The sequence below is a fragment of the Melanotaenia boesemani genome, chromosome 15 (assembly GCF_017639745.1).
Source record: "Melanotaenia boesemani isolate fMelBoe1 chromosome 15, fMelBoe1.pri, whole genome shotgun sequence".
Taxonomy (NCBI): Eukaryota; Metazoa; Chordata; class Actinopteri; order Atheriniformes; family Melanotaeniidae; genus Melanotaenia; species Melanotaenia boesemani.
The window spans coordinates 27,785,820-27,809,856 of record NC_055696.1 but is presented as its reverse complement, the minus strand read 5'-3'; the positions used below and the strand labels follow the sequence as shown (position 1 = coordinate 27,809,856).

The window sequence follows — 24,037 nt, the reverse complement described above, 5'->3', positions numbered from 1 at the left end:
TTTACATAAAATCAAATACTCAGGTCTGTATCTGTATTTTTTAGGAAGTTGTGATTAGATGCTGATGTTTGAGCTGAAGAATTTTGGAGAAATTCTGGAAAAAAAAAAAGCATAAGACAAATGTGACATTTGATAAAGCAGTGATGTCAGCATTTCTCCTTGAGCTGCTCGGTCGGATTTAAGACAAAGTTCAGTACAAAAAACATTTCAACATAAAATCTGGACAGCCATCTGCCTGGACCGGTTGGGGTGGAGAGGACAGGAAAGAGGGGTCAACAAGCACCATAATGCCAAGCCAGGGAAACCTGCTGAGAAAGAAGAAGAGAACACAAGTTGAAGACAGTAGTAATGTTATATATTTCTAAGGGATGTCAGTCATTCAGAATATATACTTGCGATTAATCGTATGAGTGTCCTGAGTTAACTCGTGATTAATCGCATATTAATGGCAGATTTTATATCAGTTTCTAAATGTACCATAACATATTTGATCTTGTGATTCTCCACTTCCCGGATAAATGTCTCATCATCCATGATGAAAAATAATCACTGACATCCCCTGATCGAAAAATGTTTACATGGTTCAGTGAGAGCAAATCTGCATGGAGGCTTTTATTTTGAAAAAAAAGGAAGCTTTTACACTTGTGTCTGATTTGCTGTCTGACTCAATCTGAACTGCTGAGTTTGAACATGTGTTCTGTCAAAAATAGACTTGGCGTGTAAGTTTAGCGGAGAGCTGCGACAAGGCGCTTCTGGGATGAGTTTTAGGGTTAGTCTATTTTGTTTTGTCTTCCTATGAATAAATGAATTTATTTGTTGGAAAGCTCATGTTAGTGAATGCAGTGACATAAATGTTTTGTCAGGGAGGTGGGTGAAACAGCCAAAGAACATCCACATAGCTCTTTGTTACTGCTTTCCTGTTGGCTACATGCAGTAAGAAGCAATTATGGGCTGACAACTCATTCGCCATGTTTACTGTGTTTGGATTAAAAGCCTGATCGGGATAAAAATGTGTCATGTAAACATACCCATTGGAGGATTCTGATCTGATCACACTTCATGATTGTTGTTCTGATCAGCGTGCGTGAAAACACGTACCGGTATTCCTTTTCGGGTAGAAATGATCCTTCCTGTTAGGTCTGCTGTACGTCAATGCAACGTATTCTCACACTTTACATTACAGTTTGTATTGTACTATTTGTTTTACTCAATAAAGTTTATTTAAAACACACACACAAAAAAAAAAAAAAAACCGTCATGACTAGTGGAGGATGCAGCTGGACCAAAACAAAACTGGTCGGTATGATACAGAAATACATTGCTTGAGAGTTTAGAAATGAAAAGGAAGACATGAAAATTAAGATAGAAGAAACTGAAATTGGTAAGACGGTAATAAATACTCACACACAGCAGTGGCTGTTTACTTTGGAAATCACTGTTTCTTCCTCTACTGCTATTTTCAGAAACTCAGCGCATGTCAAAATGAATAATCCTGCTAAACTTGAAATGCATGTTGAACTTTACGATAACTCTTTTAGGCATGTAAACAGTACATGTCTGATTGGAACTACAAGCTGACTGAAGACATTTTGCACACCTGAACATGGTTCTGTAATATGGACACAAAAAAGATAAAGTATTTATTCTAACTGTCATTGGAATTATGGATAAAGGGCCTTTGTCCAAAAGCACCTGTACACTATGATGAGGCCTGACAGTGGAAAAAAACCTCAAACAATTTAGATCAACTTAAGCATGAACACATGAAGCCATTTTCAAAGTGCTGATAACTGAAATGAGAGGACACTGAAAAAGGTATTAAACATGCATTAGAATTCATAGCAAGGATTGTGGGAACTGTAGTTTATAGAAAGCATAAAATTCAGATCTCCTTGTTTTATATCTAGGCTGAAATTTATTCTGCAAACTTTTCTCTCATTTTTTCAGCTTATCATGAGCCCTTATAATTAAAAAAAAAAAAAAATGCTCCAAATGAACATATTTCACCTGAAATGGACCTGAACTGGTCAACAGACACTTAAAAGTCACTCCTGTCAGCCCTGGTTAGACTAATGATCGTCACTTACACATCAAAGGAGACAGTCAGGTGCGGCAGTGCACCCTGACTGAACCCGCTCTACTTCTTGACAAAACCTGGACATAATGATCATGTTTTTTGTTGTTGTTTTTTTTTTTTTTGTTTTTTTTTTTTTTAGCTTTTTATCACATATATGTATAAAATGATATCATGAAGATGACTTAAATGATTAAATAAAAAACAGGACATAAAAATGTGTTCTCATGTGCACTTAGAATCTGATAACCCAAATACCTTTAGAAAATGATAGTGCGGAAAGAGAGAGGATGTGACTGCTTTTCATCTCAGACTTTTTCAGACTTTTCAACTCAAAAGTAATGAAACATCCCGACCTCAAGATCAAAGGTTGAAATTTTTCATTATGTGATGAATCACCTCAGACCTAGTATAATATCCAGTATATAAATTACTCTTGGAGGAGATGATTAGAAGCTGTGAGATCCGATTCAAATAAATGTGGTGGTCATGGTATAGTCCTCCTCTGCCCCTTTCAGACATGTAACATTTATTCCACTGGTAACTGAATTAATTGTTGCTATAGTAAGTTTTTAGTTGGAGTTTATACAAAATCTGGGGGCAGTTCAGTGTGTTAAAAGTACATCTGAAAATATATCTATGTTATATTACATATTAGGCCTTAAACATGCATTTTTGTCGCTGTTTTGTTCTATGTGTCACGGTTCTGTGTCACTCTTCATACTTTTATTAAAAAGAATGCTTTTGCACATTTTTGCTTTTGACTTTACTCCATTTAAGTGGTAAATCTGCACAGAGCTTTATACATTTGGCCCCAGAGGCTTTAAAAACCACCTCTATGTGATCACTATTATGACCCAGCAGTGCTGGTTTTCATCTTAAAATAAGATTGAGGTGAAAATAAATCATAAAAGTAATGCAGCCTATAGCAAGTGGTGACAGTTTATTTGTGTTAAAGGTTAAACAACACCTAGGAATACACACTGTACAATACACAGAAGTATCATTTTGTTTCCTGAGTCTTCTCATGTAGTAACCAATTTCCTCTAACAATTCATTTTTATTTTATTTATTAGGGTCACCATTAGCGGTGGCCACAAGCTGCAGCTATTCTTCCTGGGGTTTATCATATATAATAATATAATGTCATACAAAAACTTACCTTATCATGAATAGTTTGTGAACAATAACCACTGAAGCTAGGCTATTTTCATTATCAATAAAAAATGTGAAAATGTTCACTGTGTCCTGTTGGACATTTCTATTTCTCTTCAAGTGAATTGTAGATCACAGTTAAAGCTTTTTGAGCTCGAGCACTAATAATCACCTTGAATGATCAGAAATGAAGCATACCATTTAAAAAGCAAATCCCACCGGTCAGCACTAGCCCCTCCTTCTTCACCCCAAATACACTTATCAGCACCCAGACTGGAATGGGCTGGATTTGTGAAAGAGGGATCAAAGCCACTCAGGGCACTCGTACATGGCCAATGGGCCCCATTAATACTTCCTCTAACTCTAATTTCTTTCACCCGCCTTTCATCTTCAAAAGACCTGCCTCTTCAAGCTCCTCTGCCTTGTTCATACCATCAGATAGGACAGGACACAATGGCATCAAGACAGGAAATACAGGATATTCAAAAAAATTAATTATAGACTGGAAATATGTAAATATGTACGGTACAGCTTTTTACATTTATGTAACTGAAGGTATTTTTTTTTTATTTATGGTTGCACCTAGCCAATCTGTTTTAGCTAAACATGTTTTAAAAAGCTTCAACATCTTTGTCATGATCAAAGATGCCTTCAGGAGGATTTGGATAACCAAATACTCCTTTTGTTTATTCTCCCATCAATTATATAAATATAAATATAAATATATATATATATATATATATATATATATATATATATGAAACATCATACCTTAAAGAGATAAAGATTCTGCTCTTTTTTGAGGTGGACTTTGCTGTTTGAAATGCATAACCTGACAAGCATCATCTATCACAGTTTCTTATCTTGCAGCGCTGTCAACAGTCCACTTTAAAACCCGATGAAACAGCTTTCAGATCCAGGGGCAGTTAATGTGTGGAAAAACCTCTCAAAGAAGAAAACTGTGCTGTTAATATGACTCTCTGGTCTTGTAGTGGAAGAGGAGCAATACCAAATTGGTTAAAAAGATCTCCCTTATGGAGTTGTGCTAAACTTACTGGTTCTGATGAAGCTCCATTTTTGCGACCATGTGGTAGCTTGTGGTTTAATCTGACACATATGTGTCTGATAAGTTATTTTTCCCCAACTTTAAAAAATTTGCTGCCACTCTTTTTAACTGGAAGTAATATTGGATGCTTGTTTACTCGAGATTTAAAAGTTAAAACATAAGCTATGCTGGTATTCACATTCTCTGTTTAATGAATTTCAAGTAAAAGTGCTGTCTTAAACAGTCATACTACAATATGTTAGAGCAACATTTAGTTAAAAATCGTCCATTCAGCCTTTGAAAAAAAAAACTAGATCACCTCACACTTTTCATACACTGTAAAAACACAAAAACATATATAGTTTAAGCAGTTAATTTGATTCTATTTATTAAATTGTGACTGCCGCTATTGGGCCACAATGCAATTGTGCACATGAGCTTCATGCACAGTGCCGAAAACTCTAGTGTGATGACAGCCACACTAAATATACTGCAGGGCAATGATGGCTCCAGGAATTTACTTAATGAATGCCAGTGTACCTTAAAAACAGAAGCACAGAGGTTTAAGGTCAGACAGTTATGCAGTGTTACCTTAAATACAACTTAGCTCACTATATTGTTGTATCAGTGCAGATCGTTTGATTATTACACCCCTATCAGCTGGTAAAGTTGTCAGGTCCTAAGAGACTGATGGTCATGTTATTTCAGGACAAATTAAAGACATGAAAAAGCCTGGAGCTAATTCTGGTCTGGTGTTTAATTTACATTTGATTGCTGCTAATTAAAACTTTCAGCATGTAGACCAAAGAGATGCTGATGAAAGGGCTGGAGGTCATTATTAGACTGTGAAAACCAAGCAGCTGTATCAGAGAATCAACAGGAATTTGAGAGTTTCTGAATTATCAGTCTGGATCATTTTTCTAAAACTTCTTCTAAAAACAGTTTTTTTTCCCCCATAACATCAAAAGATTTCTAAAGATCTCTCTTTGAGGCAGACGTATTATTTTCAAATGCTGCGAAGAGATGCCCTCATGCATGTAAAGATTTTTTTTCTTGAAATGAAAACTGTTCTGTGATAATACACACAGAAAAAGTAAAACCACATTACACGTTTGCGGAGGTAAGTGGGTTCATGATACAAAGCATTAAAATCATCTTGACATATTAGAGCAATCTTATGGCATGCATGGCTGCCAGTTAAAGAGTTAGTAGTGTTTACTGATGATGTGACTGCTTAAAGTATTACCAGGACACATTCTGAAGTGTGCAGAGCTCAACCTGCTTCTTTGATTCAGCAAAGCAGAAAAGTGCTGTCCTGTCGGCTGCAAAACTGATATGGCAGCACTTTACCGGACATATGGATAATGACCCAAAACGGACTACGAAAGAGCCTCTTAAGGCAAAGAAATGAAGCCTTCTTAAATGGCTGAGTCAGTCATCCCATCTTAAACTAACTAAGCATGCTTTTTACTAGCTGAAGGGAGTGAAGTTCAGCAAACAAGCAGAAACTGTGGGCAGCTGCAGTGGGTTGGGCAGTGCATCTCAAGGGAGAAAACTCAGCACTTGGTGATGAGCATCGCTTCCAGACTAGTCAGTCATCAACGGCAAAGCATGCGCATCCAATTACTACAAGTCATTTTTTAACAAGGTAAGTTTGTTCAATTACTCCTGAGCCTTTTCTGGTTCCTAAATGGCCAACACAAGTTTTCTTTGGTCTGTTTTGTTGCTGATTTAGAAGAAAGTCTACATTTAAATCACAATTCCTCTGTGTTGGTGAAAAATAATCAGAAGGGTAAAATTAGTCAGACAGTCTGACAGGTGAGCAGGAGTTTACCAGACTCCAGTGATATTTTGGACATTCAGCCCATGATAGTAGAAGAGGGAAAGTTTCCAAAAAGAGGGGAAACTTAAGTTGGCAGCACCACAACTATCCTCTAGAAATAGTTGAAAGTTTTTCTTCTTATAAAAGTACCTGAATTTTCAAATGTTTCTTTTTATTTTAATGATGTTAATTCATTCAAATTCTTATATTCCAACACTTATTACTGAAATAAAAACACTGAAAGAAGTTTTCATAGTTCTACAGAGTGAAGCTGCAAATTACTGTGTACACACACACACACACAGAATGGATCAATATATATTTATTCTGATTCTTCCATCATCAGCAGCATACCTGGATGGTCTAAACACCATCGTTGTGATTTGTCTTGTCTGTTCTCACGTTTCAGACACTCTCTGGAGCTCCTCATGCCGGACCTGAGGAAAGTGTCCTGCACACGCAGCTCATCACTCATTTTAGACGACAGACGTGACACGTTTCTCTTCTTCTGTTTTTTGGGTTGAGCAGGTTAGATGTGTCATATTGCTGTCCTTCCGTATGATATTATCCAGGTCACATTTCAACATGTTCAAAATCAGAACCACGAAGTAAAGTTGATGGTGTATGTATATCCAGTAATGTAGAGGAGCGCTGTTATTAGCCAAAGCTGCATTAAAGTTTCGGTGATTGGACGGAATTGCAAAGACGTGCAGAATTCTGGAGGATTGGTTGAACTTGTGTTTATAGTTGAAACTTCAGCATCTCGAATTCCTGGTGGGACTGTAGCACCTTAATATTCAGTGTGTGGTGTGGTGTTAGAGAACGGCATCAAAGGAGGATTTTCGGGTTGAATGGTGATAAAAACGGACCAATAAAACTTAAGACCTGAAATAGTTTGAGTTCATTCTCTTAATCTGGCAGTTCACAGCTTTCATGTCACTTTGTCACACTTTAGTTATTCTAATAATTTGTTTAGTTTTGGAACATCAGACAAAAAAGGGACTTTTTGTAAATAAAATACAATGTTTGCATTCATTTTTATGAGCTTCTTGCATTATTGCCATTTATAACTTCTTGTTAAAATAATCAATGTCAAGTTTTTTTTATTAATTTTTATTTTTTTTCATAATGAAATAAAAATATCACATGTTATGGTTATGCTATCTTTCTAATTACTTCAAAATGCTCCACCAGCAGCAGCCTCAACTATTAATATCCAATACTGAGCATTGAGTTATTTCATCATGTTGTTTATCATTTAGTGTTTTTATACAGTCAGTTTAGAAAGTAAAGCGGTGTTTGCTGGGAATACAAAAAAACACACTTATTTTTATGATGGAGCAGGAAATATGTGGGTTTTATGAGTTAATGAATAATCATTGCTGGTAAAGTAAAGTTCATGTTGACTTAAGTGTGAGCTCCAAAGATTAAGTGTTTAATGTAATTAGAAGAAATGGATCTATTCTTCACTGCTGATTAACCCTTGGTTGGCCATGGCTGGACACAATCTCCCCTGGCTGCAAGTAGTATTTGTCTCGTAGTAAATAGTACAAATAGTTATGATTGTATGAATATTGTTGCTTTCATTTGGCTCTTGTAACTTGATTATTGTTTATCACTTTATTATACCTCTGCTGATTGCTGTTTAATAGGCTACAAATATTTAGGCTACGCAAATTGATGTTTAAATTCTGTAAGTTTCTGTGAAAATGATGCTACAAATGTTGTTGTAGTCTAGTATATATATATATATATATATATATATATATATATATATATATATATATAATGAAAAATAAAAAAATATCCCCTTACATATCCACAAATTTTGTACTTTAAATATTTAATGAAAAAACACAAAGAAATTTGCAAAAGTAAAAACGCTAGAAATTCAGGTTTCTTTAGTTGTAATACACCCCACCCTTAAAGAAATGCTCTAAGTCATAATTCAGAGCTTTAGTGATTTATCACATCAAGACATTTTACCACTTTTTGCAGTCAAAGAAACAAAAATAAAAAAATTGATTAGGCTGATAATGTTTTAGCAGATACTGAACTTTCTTTTCTTTACTACCCAGTAGAACTGAATAGATTTGAAGTTGTTCAACAATTTTATGTTTTACGTTTCAAAAATACATATTTTATAGCCAATCCACAAGTTTTGGATAAAAGTGTGATCACGTGTTTAGGTGTGCATATACTGCTTTAATGTTTCAGATCACATCTTTTAAGATTTGATAATCAGGACTGACTGTTGGAGAGCTCTTACAGCACAGATTCACCAAATAAAATTAAACTTCTTCACTTCGGACAAAGTAAATTTTCATGATTACAGATATATATATATTTTACTTCTATAAGAGTGCATTTTCTGAAATTAAAAATCCCTAAAGGGTAACATAAAAACAGCCTCTCTTGCAGCCTCTATAAACAAACTAAATTCTGACAATATAAAGCCAGACGTACAAGTAAGTAAATTACTTCTTGCAGACACAGCTCAAATGAGCCCCACACAACACACTGATGACTTTAGCAAGAAAAATGGCTCAAAATGAACTGTGCATCAACTGTGCATCTAAATCATTTGTCAAAGTTGGAAACATATTAGAAAAAGAAGCTTAATATCAGCAGAGAAATCTTTTGTTGTCAGCAGGTTGCAGTCTTTCTTCAGGACATGACTTCAGATCCTGTTCATCTGCTCGAGATATACATAGATTTTTTTTATTTTTTTTTTTTTGTCCACTACTTCAGTTTCCTCGTTGTTTTTAAAGATGCTCTACTCTAAGATAAGCCAAGTTCCTTTTTAATAACAGTTCTTTGTGAATCACATTGTTGGAGCTAACAATGCTATTTTATGCCTGCAGAACTGTGTTATTCTTGGCAGTGTCTATTTTGTGTTGACACAAACTCAGATTCACTCCTTGGTAAAGTGTCTCTTCTGTAGTTGAATGATTAATAACCAGTGTTGAGTCCTTTTTTTAAAAATAAATAAATAAATAAATAAATAAAAGCTATTTTCTGAAAACGGCCAAGTACAAGGATTGGAAAGAAGACAAGTGAGAAAGCAGAAAATGTCTGGAGAAAAACTGAAGACTTTAAAAAATTTAAAAAGAGGCTGACTGCTAGGACACAAAACATAAAGAAACAAGTTGTCTGCACAGCACTGAAGGCCACCAGAAGATGAAGCAGTATTTCTTTTACAGCTCCCTTTATTGTCCTTGTATCCCGTTTCCCATTTCAATCAGAATATTCAACTTTCTTGTAATGATTATTTTCTCATGTATTGAAAGTTGTACCAAGCCTCCAAAATAAAGGAACCAGAAGTGTACATGAACCTTAATGGACCTTTGTTATTCACACTGGAAGCAGACCTCGACCTCTAACGTCGCTTTTGAACCACTGATTGTGGCTTTTGTCAGATGCAATTTCATCTCTGGAAAGGCTAAAGAAATGTGTAATTTCATAAAAGTGGAGCTGAAATCAAACCTTTTTAGAAAGAAAAACAGCAACAGTTGCAAAATCAAAGATGACAGGCAATGGCCCTAAAGCCAGCGCATTAAAAACAATGCATGCATTCTCTTCAGAGCCACGCTGCTAAAATGTTCCATCAATCCACATTAAGTAGACGGCCTTCTCTGGAACAGTGTAATCTCTTTAACATTTTAGACGGGCTTTAACAAGAAGAACTCGTCAGACACAGAAAAATATACAGAGATGAACCAGAGGGGCCTACGCTAATAACAATAATATAACAGAGTCACGAAGCTTGATGCCAAAGCGCTATAGCTGACCTGCAAATTGCTTACAAGTCCACATATCCACAACAGAGCTCCAACAGTATGTTGCAGCATTTTTTATGTGATTCCAAACAAAACACAACAGTTTCTTTCTTTCATCTTTTTTTTTTTTTTTTTTTTTGGCTGAGTGGCTCAAGGCTTCAAGGTTGAGCAAATTAATTTAAGAGTAAGTGTATGAGTATAGCTGCAGCTTTTCTCTGGGCCATTTGCTGTATTGAATGAGCCATCAGTCGGGGTTTGGCAGCTGACACACTGTGGTGTGGTGTGTATGTGTTGTTACAGCCCAGGCAAAAATCACATTACAGTTCACTATAGAGTGGTACAAAGCAATGAGGCATGTATGTGTATGTATGCACCATTCTTATGTGCATCTAAGGATTTTTAAAGAGTAATTTGTCATAATACTCAGTATAAAACTAATAATACTATTGAACATGTTTCCCATTCAGTATTCTCAAATGGATCATAATCCTGAAAAAAATTTTAAAAAGTAGAGACAAGAAAGAATTATTAAGTTTTCTTGTAAGAAGTAGAAAAAAATAAACCTGAATGTTACTGAATAATCAAAAAAAAAAATTCTTTAAGATAAGTTAAAGGCTTAATGTCAAGCAATTTTCTTTGTCTGCTACTAACTATATTTATTGCACACATCCAGGACACGCCTTTAGTTTGATGGACACATCATGTGGCCAATCACCTGCCAGGAATAGTGGCTCATACCATTACCATGTAGCTGGATTTCAATGCAGGGACATCAGAAAAATGAAAGAAATAAACAAAAAACAAGAAATAAGCAGCATTTAAATGAGACTGGCAACTGAAAAGCTAAGTGCTGAATTCGTAAAGATTTAAATAATAAAAATCTTCAGATTTGGGCTTTTTGTTTGATTTCTTAACTGTGGTTCTGTGTTCAGTTGTTTATTTTAAGGTTTCATTAAAATGCAAAATGTTAAACTTCTTTTTGACAAACATGCATAAAAATAAGGTTTTTATGAAATCAGAAAATGACAAAAACATAGCATTGGGAATGCTAATTTAGGTTAAAAAGAAGCTCCGATTGATGCCTGATGAAGAACCTAATGGAGTTGGAGAATCGGTTTGTCTAGGTAGCTGAGTCTTTGAATAGAACTGGACCTCCTGTCACAATGATGACAACTTTTCCATCAACATTAGTCCATGACGTATCATCCATCCATTGCTGACTTTAGTGTAGCTGGTGTTGCTCACGAGCTGCTGCCTGAACAAATTTCAGCTGAATGAGGAAAAACAAAAATCTGGCAATGGTCGGAGGAAGTAAACAACTAGGCTGGTTAGTTTTACTGGTTATACTGGTTCCTTGCTGAAACGTTGAGAGAATGTTGTTCTTTAGCATTTTCATAGAAAAAGAAACAACAAAACAATTTAAAGAAATGTGTATAATTAAATGCTTCAGTTGCACCTAATATCTGGATTTTTTTCCCTGAAAAACTAAATTGGCTATTGGAAATTCTGATTGGCCGTTACTTTAGGAATCTGCTAATCACATTGGTTGTTGATCAAACAAATTCATTAAGAGCCTTGGATATACCGTTGCCCAGTAGAGGGAGCAGAGTGCTGAAGGCTTCCCATTCTACTCCTCTAAAATATACTTTTTATATTCATGAAGGTTTAATTAATACTCACTGCATAACACAACTAATTTGGTCTCTCATTTGCATTAGTCTCATGCTATTAAATGACAAAGCCTCTGGATAAAACACAAAGAATTATTACTTTACTCCAAATGTTGTAGGTCACACATTGACCTCCCATACAGAATCACCAGGGGAGGGATTTTCTGGTCCTTTGGGCTTTCTTGTTGGAAGATTCAATTAGTCCTAGATTGACACAGGGATGTTCATTTTGTCCTCATCATCAGAATCAGCTGCTTGAAACGACTGCCCTCCCTTTTGGCTGTGTCTGAAAATCAAACAAAGTGACATATCTGGAAGTGTGAGGAGCCACAGCTGCTTCAGGATCTGTCTGAAAGCCTCGTGAAGCTTTCTGAGGATGTTTGTCTCGCTGGAAGAGACCGTTCAGAAATGAACATGTGTCCAGAGGTTTTTCTGGTCATTTGTCTAAATATAACTGTGACAATGCTGACTTGATCTTAATGTGGTGTGAAACTGTGCAAAAGCTGCTGTGGAACAAGGCTTTTCATGTTTCTGGTTTGCTTTCTGTCATTGTCTGACTGAGGGATGACAACATGTTCGTATGTAGCACATCTCTATCAGGAGTTAATACAGAGCAAACTGGGTCTGGAAATGTGAGGCAATGCAAACATTATTTATTTAAACAACTGTATTGGTAGTGGAGCTGGTCAAAGCCTCTTTGGCGCCTACTTTGAGATTTTGTGTTGCGGTTTTAAAATGTTTAAAAGTTTGGCCAATCATTGTCGTAGTAAAACTAGACTTTATTTACTTCCATCTGTGGACAGATGGACAAAATAACTCCAGATAAAGATGCCTGAGTGAGTTTGAGTTGCATGTGTGTGTAATGGGGATATTATGGTTTGGATTTGGTCCAACATGGAAACATGACTGCTGCTCCTGTTCCAAGAGGTTTCTCACCTGTCGAGCTGCTGCTTGGCTGGCTGGTAGCTGGATTCAAACATACAGAGCATCTACCTTGTTACAATACTGCATTCAGTCTGATGTGTCATTCTATTTCTTTTAAAGGTGTTGACAGTGACCTACATTTACCGTAATAATACCGTAATAATAATAAAAATAATAGTAAACAATCAGCATTGTATGGCAACATACAAAGCACTAATAACAGAGACCACAAACAATGGCTTACATTACATTAACTTGTGCCTTCGTGGAGTGAAGGTGCCTCTGCAACAGCTTCTAGAAGTCTATGCAGGACTGTCTCAGTGAATCTGGACAGACGGAGAGTAGATTTACCCATTACCGTTGTACAAGCAAAACAGGCAACAGACAGGCTCAAACCTAATGTGCTAAACAACATAAATCATCCTCCAGCCGTGATTCTGCATCACTATAATATCAGGTTGCTCTGATTATTTTTAGCATTAGGAGGAGATTTTGTGTGCATCAACTTTTCCATCACATTGATTCCATTGATCTGGAGGAGAGTCTTGTTTACCTCACGTTGTTGTGAAAGCTTTTTTTTTTTGTTTTGTTTTTTAACCAACTAATAATGAATCTTGACCAAATATCTGTTGTTTGTTACATTTCATTCACATAGGTTACACAAACTCAGTACTGTACAAGACATAGTCTTGCAATGAAATTCTTTTTAGTAATGAAACATGTATGATTTTCCAAAACTGTTATTTTCTCACATTCCCAAAAAATGTGAGCGTGATATGCATTCAGCAGTCCACAATCTCTCCAACAGGGTATGTCTTTGTTTAATTCTTTGGTCTTGACCTTAGACGTACAACTACCAGGTTTATCCAGGGGAACTCCCTCCAGATCTGTGCGCTTGTGGGTGTATGATGCATTTTCCACATCGGGCCTATGCTTTAACTCTGCTCAGTTTAATTGGCCGGTGTCACATTTCCAGGCAGTGTTTTTCCCTTGTGACCGGGCAGTGGGCCACACACATCGAGCAAACCGCATTAATACACCCAAGTGCTGTGATAAGGAATTACACCAGCCTCTACCAGCCGCAGCCGTGCTTGTGAGAGCTGATGAGAAAAGATTGCCGATGCTCTTAAACCCCGAAGAATGAAAGTGAAGATATCTTGATATCCGCCCTCCCCATAGCTGATGTGTAATGATGCTGCATGACCGACACACACTCAAAAAAAAGCATTTTCTATGAACTGATAGTCTGACAGTCAATATACCGGCTTTAATCAGGACCATAGAGAACTTTATTGCCTGTCCTTTTTTTCAGACTCAGCTTAGATCTCATATCAGCTTACCTTTAGGGAGAAAATAAATTAAAATGTTCGCCTTGACTTTTTTTTTTCTTCCTCTGTGTACCGATGGCAGATATCAGAGGCTACCCTGCTTTTAGCTATGATGACAAGCACACTCATTCAGTGTCACAGTCCTCTGGGCCGTATTAATCAATGGGCATTATCCCCAAATCACATTAATGCTTCTTTCTTACAGCTAACCAGTAGTATAATCATTCACTGTGGCTGCTTGTCATCGTGGCTGCCACTGGAGGACTAATACTTCACTTTGCTGGTAAAGACAGGGGGCTGACAGAGCCTCCCCGTTATATTAAAAATAAATGGAAAATATCTGAATTAAAAAATCTTAATTTGGCTCTGCAGATGGATGTCTCATGAGGTGGCTGGCAAGTTTTACACTAATTTCCCACAGTGGTGCATCTCAGGTCACTGCTTAAACAGCCTGAGTGGGGGGGCCCAGACGTCTGCACACACATGGAAACAAGAGAAGACCTGCTAGTGGTTGGTAGTTGCAGCTCAGAAATTGAAGAAAATACCACTCACTAAAATGAATGTCTTAGCTGCAGATCTTTCCTTTAGTTTCCATAATAATTCTGGCATGTTTTGCTCCTGGTCCTGTCTGATGAAAGTGAGCCCCCCTCAGGGTGTGCAGAGGGTTGTGTCAGAAATTTTAAAGCTATATTTCCGTGAGATTGGGTTGTGATAATCATAAAATACATAAATACTATATTGCACCTGAACATGTCACCATCCACTTTATCAGCTCCACCTGTACAAATGCTGTTAACACAAACATCTAGTTTCAAACTGAACACCAGAACCAGGAAGAAAGGACACGGCTGTTGGTCTGCGTTTTTTAGAAGCTGCTAATCTACTGGGATTTTCAGCCCTTGTTCAATCTATGCCCCCAAGAATTAAGGCAGCTCTGAAGGAAACTGAAGGAAATATCGTGGTCCAACCCAACACTAGCAAGGTGCATCCTTTTTCCACTGTATAACTAGTCATTTTTTTCTATTTTTTTCTGCTCAACATTCACGTAATGATGCAATAAATGTTAAAAAGAAAATAAAAAGGAAGTTGGAGAATTGTAAATGTTTATTTCTTCTTTTTATATATGAAAATATATGAAAATAATTTAATAAAAACAGTTTTCATTCTCCTTTTCTTAGTTTAGTAGATTTATGCTATTTTTATCTAATTATGTAGAAACTGGACTCGTAAAAAAAAGGAACAGATGAAAGGATTTTCCCATTATTAAGCACCTTCTGTATCAGAGTTTCAGACACTGAAGGTAAACATAAAACTGAACTGATGTGAATCACAATTATTAACTTCTCACATATCCAACCAAGCATCCATCTGCAGAGTCAATTCAAAACACTTTTAATGACTGAATTTGACCAAATTAGATTTAAAAAGACTTTGTTTTCGCTGCCATTTGGGTCGAGTAGTTCTCCATGCTGCAAGCCTGGTTAAGTTTTACTGAGAGAAACATCTACCCCTAAGAAAAAAAAAAAAAGAAAGAAAGAAAGCATTGGTCTCTTGCACCACCGAAGTTCTCCAAGCAATTAGACCCGATGAGTCATAATGCAGTGTGCACACACAGTGTGCTGCTGGGCACGTGAAATGTGACATAATTTCATTCACAGCAACCCCAATCTGATTGTAAAAGTCAAATTAGATGAACACAATGTTGGGTGGTTTATCATCCAGTCACTAAGATTCCAGGCTACATAACTGCATCAGTGGTAAAACAGGCTGCAGTGATGAAAGGTGAATGTTTGCTGGCCAGTAAGACTGTATTTGCACTTTTTTAAATGGATATTTGACTGATGCTGGTTTTAATGTTGTTTTTTTTTTTTTTTGTATGTATTTTTATTATATATAGATAAGGGTGCGTGTGTGTGTGTGTGTGTGTGTGTGTGTGTGTGTGTGTGTGTGTGTGTGTGTGTGTGTGTGTGTGTGTGTGTGTGTGTGTGTGTGTGTTTTCTATGCAGCAGATCCCTCTGTCCAAAACTAATTTCTCCCATTGGAACCCAATAAAGATACTTTGACTTTGGTGGTTCTGGATTAATACAAAGTACAAACAACTATGTCAAAAACATAACAGCACATGACATGAAGTCATTAAGGCAGGTTGCACCACTTCACAATGAAAACCACAAAAAAACAAAAAAAATCAAGCATTTGAATGGAGGTGCAAATTATAGTGTAATGGCAGCGATTCTTCAACTAAAGCTAAAATGTATTGATTAAATATTTGGGGACATTTGGGGGCAGAAGATTTAAACAATCAGTCAGTTTATAGTGTATATTGTAGGGGATGTTAGCTCTTTTATTGGGGTCGAACCTCAATGTTTAGCCAGGGAGAACATGCAAATGCTCTCTTGCCGGGGCTCAAACCAGCGACTTTCTTGTTTTGAGGCTGCAGCGCTAATTCTCCTCCTTCTCCTATAAAACTCATTTAAAAAAAGAGAGAAGTACAGTTTACCCTACTTTTACCATATATGCAAAACTTAAGTGGACTTAGCAGCGACTGCTTGTTGCAGAGTACAGAGAGCCCTGATCTCTCAGCTGTGTGACAGAAATGTTAGGCACAACTTAAACGTCCCTAATCTGTAGCCATGGAGGTGAGGATAGATTTGAATGTTGATTCTTTTGTGCCTGTTGTATCAGAATCAGGACCAGCCTACAGACTCTGGTGTAGTAGTAAACAAGTTAATGCAAATGTTAACACAGATCTGATAATTATCCCTGTTAAGAAACACTGCCACTGTCTGCCAAGTGAGCCATTTATTTGTTCATTACATCATTTATTACAGCTTAAATTTGCCCTGTTCAGTCAAAGTGTGTTAGGTCGGTCTGTCCAACTAAATTTGCACTTACTGTATATAAGGAGGTATAAAGAATTACATCGGGCCCACACGCAGACCTAAATGGACACAAAGACTGCCACCAAAAAAGTCTGAAATACTGCAGAATTGTTGTTGGTTTGTGCACTTTACTGATGTCATGATACTGGCTACTGAGAGATAATATCATAGTTACTTTGCTCTCTGAACCATTTGCAGTTTCCTTTGAACAAACTGCAGGTAGCCTTTATTTAAAAAATAGGATAAAATATAAACCTTTATAGGCCTTTTCTGGAGATATCAGCTTTACCACCATGTTTGCTTCAGAATAATATCTACTGGTATCCAGTCAGGCACAAGAATGAAACCACTGACAGGTAAAGTGTATTGTTTTACACTGCAGGGTTTTACAGGGAAACGTGGACTTTGTGTGGCAGGTACTTCAACACAAACTACCTTAAACAAGTGCACCTGACAGCTTGACATCAAATGAAGAAAAAGCTTGAAGTTTTGAACCAATCTCCCAGAGATCCCCCATATCGTTGCTGTGCTGGTTCATGAATCATGGTAAGCTCTGGTCAGTTTGTGAAAACAGGATGTTACAGGAGGGATATAAACAGTCATGAATGTGTTAGAGGTGTAACAACACATCAATACATCAATGCCCCCCCCCCCCAAAAAGATGTGTAGTGTGCAACTATAACAAGGTTAGCCTGCACTAGCTGGGCCACCATAAATAACTTTTGGAAATATTTAGTTTTAGAAACTAGAGGAGGCTTTATACTACATCCTGATTTAATTTCTACAAATAGAAATTTATACTTTCAGATGTCTTGATTTTGACGACATGAACACTTTAAAGCTCATCATCCAGAATGTGGTTCAGTTTGTTTCTGCTCAGAGAACAGATCGTTTTCATTGAAATGTTTGAGCTCTAGTAGAAAATTAGATTGTCATGTTTTAGCTGCATTTTGTGATTTGATATGATTGAAAGTAATTGTGTTAAATGAGCTATGATGTCATACACAGAATTTATATGATCTCCATATATCCAATTGTCATCCAAAAAATCTGCATAATATCATATCATGATCAAACTTGTGGTTTACTCTCCTAAAGACACACTTTGGACCCTGTGCACTTTTTTTCTTAGGCCTCTGCTCAAAACTGTCATCCATAATGAAATGAGTATATCACATAGCATCAGCTTAAAAAGTTTTAGACTTGCCTAAAGAAAAAATGAACCTCTTTCAGGATTAAAAAAATAATATAGGCTATATTTAGACTGATGCATCCGTAGCTCTAAACCTCTCATCGCTGCAAAAGCCCACTCTGATAAAGGGAAGCAGAACAAAAATCAGAGATGTTTCAGGAGAGGACTCAGTTTGGCCCATCTGTTCCCAAAGTCCCCCTGGTAGAGACCCTGGTTGTGAATTATTATATATGGGCTATGAAATGTTTTAATGTATACCACAAATCGAAAAGACTCAATTATACCTAATTATGGAGATTGTTTAGCTTCTTTAAGAATGTTTCAAGATTGAACTGAACAGGAGAAAAAATGAAAAAAAAAACAAAACACAATCCTTCATTGCAATCATTTCACCATTTTAGTGAAACAGGATTTACAAAATGATTCTTCACATTTTTGGTAATCAGTCACCAACATCACATCGCTTAAAGAAAGTTGACATTTCTGCTTCTTTTTAACCATTAATGGTGGATTTTTTGCACGAGTTGATCAGCTTAGTGAGTGATTTTCATCTCACCATTCACTAACAGCCTTGGTGTACTTCTCCAGGTTAAAGCACCTCAGTTTTTATTATAGTATAAAAAAGTGTTTAAGGAACCAGAGAGCAGTTTTGTGTTATTTTTCTAAAATCTCACCAAAATTTTCTAATATATTTAACTCTTTAAATTTTGTCCTTAAACAGAATGATTTTAAATTTTGAGCACACTTTTTCTGATGAAATTTACCTGCTGCAGATTAAATTGTGTCAGAAAACATGTGGTTCAGACAGATTTGTCATTACGTAACCATCAAATTCATCAAATGTAGGTGGATTTGTGAAACATGTTTTTTGATATAATCAACAAACATTTGTTTGAAACACACACAAGCAGACGATTCAGACAGGGTGTAAATGCTGTGATCCGCTGAGACCAATGCCCAGAGGGTAATATCAGTGGCACGGAGTGAGACAGCAGAAGGTGATGTAACTCCACGCAGATTACTTGAGACAGTTGATTACTGCGCCGCCCACGATGATGATTTACAGAATGTCAGACAATGCATTCATCACTGTGTGTTCTACACACACTGATACGCTGTGCATGAATAATATTGATATTACCCTCTCCAGCTGCACATAGAAGTTGACACTGCATCTTATCTATTACTCTTCACACACATTTCAGAAGATGACTCTTGAAGACTGAAAACGTATTACAATCTGATGAAACGGAGCGTGAACGGTGCATTTGCCTGCCTGCCTCTGACCGGCCTGCTGTTTGCAGATGAGAGCAGCCAAGCCAAGTTCACACCTTCTCTTGTGTAATCGCTCCTCGACTGTGTCCATGAAAACGGTTTGCTTCATAACACCATCAACCATGCATGCATTTACACTGGGTTTAAGTTTAATTGGATTTGCTTTTATTTATGAAATTCATGTAATACAGTTTCCTTCTATCTTGCAGAAGGGATGTTTTTCATGAAGGTGCATATTTATATGATTAATAGTGTTTCATCAGCTTTAAAGAGGGCAGTCACAAACAAAGGCTTCTCACGCTGTTAGGCTGTCCTGTATGTCTGTTATGTGATTGTATCGCTTTCATATCAGACGACAAACAAGAAAACAAAATAGATAATATCAAAATAAGATGAATCTTGTTTATCTGACTGCAGCCTGAAACTGAAATTCATCTATTTGACACCACCGCATTTAATCATTTAGTCAGTGTGAACTTAATATGTGCAATTTGTTCTGATTGGGTCCAGAATTACATTTGCCTTCACTTTAAGTTTCCCATTGTTTCTTCTGTTTTAATGGCTTTTAAAACACTAAGTTAAAATTAGTATTTGTCTCAATCTAAGGTCAAAGTTGTATAAAATTTGTTTTTATAATCTTTTCCTCGTGAAAGAAAAAGAAAAATCAGTTTGAACACAATGAGAGTTTCTAACCAGAAGTATTTTATTGGAAACACTGGATATAAACTCATCATCCACTTTGTCAGGTCCACCTTCTATTACCCGGTTGGACCACTTTCTCCTTCTGAAATGCCCTAATTATTGGTGTGATAGATAGAACAAGGTGTCTGAAACCTTCCTCAGAGGTTTTGCTCCATATTGACATGACAGCATCAAGCAGTTTCTGCAGGATTGTCAGCTGCATCCATGATGAGAATCTCCCGTTTCACCACCTCTCAAAGCTACTTTGTTGGATGAGATCTGGTGACTCTGGAGGCCGTTGGAGTCCAGTGAATTCTTTGTCATGTTCTAGAAAGCAAGTGGAGATCAGCTGAGCTTTGTGACATGGTGCATTATCCTGCTGGAAGGCCACGCTGGTACTAAGGGATCCAAAGTGGGCCAAAACATTCTGACCCTATCATCTAAATCTGTAGCAGAAATGGAGATTAGAGATGCAATTCTGCATATCTTGGCTCGATGTCTTTCTATCTCAATCTTTTAACAATGTAAGCCAAGTTCAGTCTTGAAGCTGTTTGACATTTGTTTTCGTCAGTCTATTATTGAAACTTGTAACTTATAGTTTAAAGCATGCAGCTGCCTCACATAACAAAATCCATCAAATATATGCAAGCTTATCTTCCCACGGCCACCTCGCCAGAAAACCATTTAACCACAGGACATAAAAGGCTTTTCAGATTTATATAAATAAAACTGAGAACTTGTACCATGAACGTTCACTTCCACCCGAGGAAAACTGCATTTTAAATGAGACTCATTTTGAGGAGGAAGATGACATTTGATGGGAGAAAAATATCATAAAGGCTCAGAGCTATCCTCTGAGGGGCAACCACTGCAGCTAAACTGGTTTTTTCTTTGTTTCTTCTCAGGTGTTTTCTTGTTCTTTCCACAACTGTACAGCTTTTCTACAGTTTGGGGTGTCCTAGCCTTTAATCCAGTCTAAAAAACCTGCAGCTCAGGTGAAATGAAGGGTTTAAATTGCTTCATTTGCAGGTACAAGTATGAGCATGAATGCTCGCGATGGTCTATTAGTTACAAAATGTGCAGATGGTAGTTTTGTAAACATGCTGCAGTCAACCCTCACTGACTTTCAACTGAATCATAAGAAGATATTTGGGCAATTTACTGCCTCTCCAAATTCACTTTCATGAAACTGTGATGCTCATGCCCTTTACAGAAAGGCCCTACACTGTCTTCTAACCAAAATATACTTCTTTTTTTTAGCAGAATGATTGAATTTTATCATTTAGATTGTTTAACAGTTTTCTAAAATCTAATGTTTTTCATCTTTACTGTATGCATACTCATTGCTGCAGATGCTCACAAGCTTTACTCTTTACTGGGTTGCCCTTTTCTTAGAATGAGCTTGGTGATGGCAACTGTAAATATGGTTGAGGCAATCAGCAGGGGCTGATGCACAGTTCAGCCTGTGGCGCTCTCAGACAGCAGCCAGCGCCTGTTTGCATGTTAATTGCTTTAGTTCTGCAAGGCTGAATTTACAGACAATGTTGCCGACTTCTTCGGACATGCTGCTACATGTCACCACCTGCCTGTGTTTTTAGTTTTTTTTAAAAGGCCCCAAAGCAGAAATATGTAAACTTACTCTAAATATGCTCTGTAATTTAATATTACACCAAATAACAAATTAATTAGTACTTTGTGCACAGCATTTGCTTAAAATAAAAGTTCTTAGGGAGAGGTTGGAAAAGATTAATTATAGTTCAACTGTTTCAACCGAGTGTTTGCAAATGAACGAGCATCACCGGAGTAAAAGCAACAGGCATCCAATGAAACCTGCCAGGATCAGTTCCAGTTGGATCTGGGACAAAGTCAGCCTCATACACTTGGCTGATTACAGTCTAGTATAAAATGTGTTGAAATGAACCTACAGATTCACATTGAGGTGCATACTGTTGAAATTAATCTATAAAATCTGATCAAAAATCTGACTTTATATTTTCTACTTAAATTATTTAGATTTTCACAGAATCAATAATTATTTCCTGATGTTTTCATGATGAGTTTATTCTATTTTGTTTATAGTTTTAACATGTTTGATTGATGATTAATAAATATATGCAGTCATGGGCTTGTTACCAAGCAACAGTTGCTCTGTTGAGGAGGCAGACCGATGCTGTTAAGAGAAAAAAACAATAAATAAATGTAAAATTTTGAAATGGGAATGTCAGTTTGGATTTACTAGCACAAGCTTGAACATATCTTTGGGAAAACAAGTTTATATGAGCATGACAGATGGTATGTACAGGTCAGAGACACCTGTCCACTGTTGTATTTCTGTCACCAACATGTTGCCAGCATGACAACACAGCAACGTGGCATTTTCTTTCTGTTATGTAACCTTCAATTTGCTTAACTTTTGGTGAGATTTTAGAAAAATAAATTGAATCCATTAACCTTTAAAATCAAAATCACTTATTTTAAACTTTTCTATCTTTTGGTCTATAAAATGTCAGACATAATGGGTGAAAAGAGACAAAAACAAAGAAACTTTCTCTGACTCTAAAGGTCACATCTCATCTTTGTCCGTCTTCCCAGACACCAGTTTTATTCCATTTATAATGATACAAATAAAAAGAAACTTCCGTTTGCGACTCAGCAGCCGAAACATATTTTCTGTCTCACTGGTTATTTACACATCTGCACAAATCCAGAGCCCTCTGCAAACTTGAATGCAGTATTGGTTCATATTTTCATAGAGGACTGACAATCCCTGATCTTGATAAGAGTTTTGAAGCTCAGCAAAAATGCAGTGTTCTGTCTGGCAGAGATATAAAGCCTCTGACTCCTTTTTAACTCTTGACTGATTAGATAACATTACATTGCCTGAATGGATAATATAATCTCATTAATCAAATATGTTGTCTTACTTTTCTTGTCCCGGGAGTGTTTGAAAACGAGGATGCTGCCACGCAGCTGTTGTTTGGTTGCTCAAATTTACAAAGGCACAGAAGCTCAGTACCTTTTAATTACATTGGCTGATTAGCCAACAGTCGATCAGACGGGTGGTGTTTGGAGTTGGCTCATTTCACTTATGAACTAGAGAAGGCAAAAGCAAATCACACAAACTGTGTTGTTGCCAGTCTTCACACAGGATGACTTCTAGTAATAATTAAAGTGAGGAGAAGCAGGATTGCTGTGTGTGACCACTTAATACACATCCTACTCAGGTTTTCTACAAAATACATATTTGTAATAACAAAATATTTCCCTGAATGTATCAGAGCAGTTCAGTTAAGCTGCTTTGGTGTCCATTAACCCTTAAAACTCCAAGCTCCAAGCCATTTTTTGCCAGCTTTGCTGCAGCTCCACATTTTCTTCTTCTTCTTCCCTTTTTTTTTTTTTTATTTTTTTGCATATAAAGCCTTAATCAGTTTAATCCCAGTCAACATCCTGAAATGATCTTTTTCAAGACAGCCTCAGATCATGATGCTAAATTGATATATAATTAATTTATGAATAGATATAGCAGCATAAAGGCCAGCCAGAACAAGAAAACAAAGCTGATAACAGAACTTTGTAGAAATAACACAGATCAACAGTAACCAAGCCTTTTCTCATCTGCACATCATTCTCTCACATTATGGTTTTTAGGAGAAAAAATATTGGCATTGAAACAAACACACAAAGGAAACTGTTTACATTAAATACGTTTTCCACATTTCCAGTTATTCCTGCTACTATTTACCTGCTATCCTCACTGACCCAAATCCAACTCAGCTGCTTTCTGGCACCACCGTGCATAAAACACGTCTTCTTGGCTTTATTACAACCATAGAGGAGCATTATTTTTCTTTTTTTCAGACACACACAGAACTTTCTGCTCACTGGTTGAACCTAGGCTGCTCCTGATGGGATATTACCATCAATCTAAACTCTCTGATTGATGGAAAGTTTGAAAGGAAGTGGATTTATCATAATTTATGGGTCAAAATAGAGGTCCATTAGAAACAAAATATTGATGGTGATTTATTTTTTTTTTTTAATGATGAAAATCTGATAAATAATTGTGGTATCATGGATCGTTATAGATTTACCATTTATAGTCTCTGAATAAACACTACATTTTGTGGCTGGCTTGTAAGGGCGGGATATAAATGTCTGCAGAATTTCCTTAGATCACCTAAAGGGAAACTATCCAACACAATTTACCCCA

The 24,037-nt window shown here is 36.7% G+C and overlaps 1 protein-coding gene across 1 annotated transcript in view; it reads left to right on the top strand.

The window, feature by feature from the left end:
- Window positions 1-24,037, top strand: part of tmem132e (transmembrane protein 132E) — a 505,320-nt gene that overhangs the window by 154,579 nt on the left and 326,704 nt on the right. The gene's annotated exons all lie outside the window — the stretch shown is intronic.